The sequence below is a fragment of the Furipterus horrens genome, unplaced genomic scaffold, assembly GCF_987537825.1.
Source record: "Furipterus horrens unplaced genomic scaffold, mFurHor1.1.pri manual_scaffold_2, whole genome shotgun sequence".
Taxonomy (NCBI): domain Eukaryota; kingdom Metazoa; phylum Chordata; class Mammalia; order Chiroptera; family Furipteridae; genus Furipterus; species Furipterus horrens.
In genome coordinates, this window is record NW_028327172.1 from 56575065 (window position 1) to 56577415 (window position 2351).

At 47.0% G+C, this 2351-nt stretch overlaps 1 pseudogene; it reads left to right on the forward strand.

Moving 5' to 3' along the window:
- The first annotated feature begins 505 nt into the window (after positions 1–505).
- LOC150018606 (U6 spliceosomal RNA) lies at positions 506–576 on the forward strand (annotated as a pseudogene).
- Positions 577–2351: the final 1775 nt, after the last annotated feature.

Below are 2351 nucleotides of genomic sequence, written 5' to 3' on the forward strand. Positions count from 1 at the left end.
AACTCCCAGGTACAACAGGCTGCATTACATCCGTCACCTCTTAATGATCATGAGTGGAGGCAGCCTGGGACACTGGTAAAGTGAAGTCAAGGAAAAGCAGCACTCATTCCTATGCAGCACTGGGGTTCAGTGCAAAGGCTTGAGAGCTTCACACTGACCTGGGTCCCAATGGAGTTTGGGCCACATCTTGCTGCATGACCTCAGGTAAGTCATTTCACCTCTCAGAGCCTCAGAGTCCTTACCTAAAAAGTGGAAATATTGACATAGCTTCCCCCCGAGCGTATATTGTGATGATGACATAAAATACAGAACACAGAGCACCCAGCAGAGGGCCTGAAACACGGTAAGCCCTCTCTCAATGTGAGTTTGCTTACTGTTTTTAAGATGACGAGAGCATGTTTATATTTCCTAGTGAGTGTTTCTGTAGGTAATTACTAAAGCGAGTCAGAACTCCCATATGAAATTGGAGAGATGTAGTGGGGAAAGCTGCTAGATAAGAAATCTCATGCTGCCTTTGGAAGCACATACACGAAAACTGGAACACTACAGGGAAGATTAGCACGGCCCCTGCACAAGTCAAGGAACTAGTATGAATGACCCACGGACATGGACAACAGGGTGGACATTGACTGCGGGGGTGGGATAGGGGGGAGCACCGGGGGGGGGGGAAAGGAGACAACTGTGATAGAAAAATAAGAAAAACATCATTATCAAAAAAAGAATGAAAGTAATGTAGTTCTCAGTTTGTACTCACTTGTTATTCACCTTGGGAATTTTACCCCACTTCTCTGAGACTCGGTGGATGCAGAGCCTAAGACAAGTCCCAGCTTTACCTGAGTGACTCGTCTGGTTTCCTGGTCTGTAAAATGGAGATGATGATAACAACACCAGCTTCCCAGTGAAAACTGACAAATAAGCTCTCAGAAATGTGAGCAATATTCTTAGCTTTTAAAATAATAATTTATATAATCACAATTTTATAGTTTGAATTAAAATTCTGAGTGTATTTAAAATACATATCTCTTAGATTTTACCTTGTTTCTTTGCTTCTTGAAGCAGGGAATGAAACCACGTTGTGGTGCACAATTTGCCACTGATATGCCACATGTAGGGATGGGAGAATGGCCTAGACACTGGCCACTGTTAGTCTGGGGGTGAGTGAGAGCACAGAGAACACCAATCAAGGCACCAGAGAAAGGAAAGTTTTTTCCAGGGCTAGGGTGGGGGTGGGAAGCAGTGATGGAGCTGACCAAGTGATCAGGCCAATTATTTCCCTGTGCTATAGGTCCCTGATCATGTTGATGACGCTTACAATAGATGATGGCTGCTTTTTTTGGGGGGGGGGGGTGTAACGGGGCAGCCTGTGAAAGTTTGAGAATTAGATTCTTGTTAATAATTGGTGAGTATTTAGAAGTGAGGTATTTCGTTCTTGCCAGATGGGGCTATGGGAATGAATGACGTGATAAGCATTATTTGGAATCCATGTAGATGTTGACCTCTATTCCATTGGCCCGGACTAGGGCCTGGTGTTAATGCTATTAATTCTGCTTGCTGAGAGGTTGTACCTGGGGGTAGGGGTCCTGACTCAAGTGTAGTCTCAAGCGTGATGGTGGCACATCCTGCTCTTGGGCAGGGATCTTTAAGAGAGCTGCCATCGATGAACCAGTTAGGCACTGCAGGAGACAGGGAAGAGCCCTGTATATTTGGGGAGGGATGGAGAAAATGATCTACTTTATCCAAGCAGCTGTGCCGAGAGTCAGGTGTTCATAGGCAGCAGGAGAGGAAGGAGTGATGCCGGGGTGAGTGAAAGGGGAGACTTGAGAAGGGATACTTGAGGGTTTTGTAAAAGGAAGGCATGCAGGAACTGGAGGCGTGATGGAGATGAATTACTTACGGCCTGATGACTTCAGAGAGAAGAGACAAGGTGGGAAGAGAAGACCTCAACGGCAGCATAGGGAACAAGTTTTAAGGATTCTTGCACAAGAGTAGCCGCTGCAGGGAGAGGTCTTAGGCACGCAGGCCATCCCAGAAAAGGAGAATGTGATGGTTTGGAGAAATAGGCAACTGCCCTGGTCTCAGGTCCATATCCTGTGCTCAGAGACCAAAGGCATAGCCGTCCGGACTGTCGGTTTAGAGAAGGAAAAGATAAGGGTGTTATAGTTGGGGCAATAGCAGGGGCTGGGCCCGGGGCCTCTCCAAAGCAGCTAAGGGGAAGGACAAGGGCCTATGGCTCGTGAAGTTTTCCAGAGGTGGCCCTATAGAGGCTTGGCTGTAAGACCTAAATCGGGGACCCACGCTCAGAAATAGTTGGCCAAGCTGAGGAAGGAGAGGAACTCTAGCTTATACTGGGG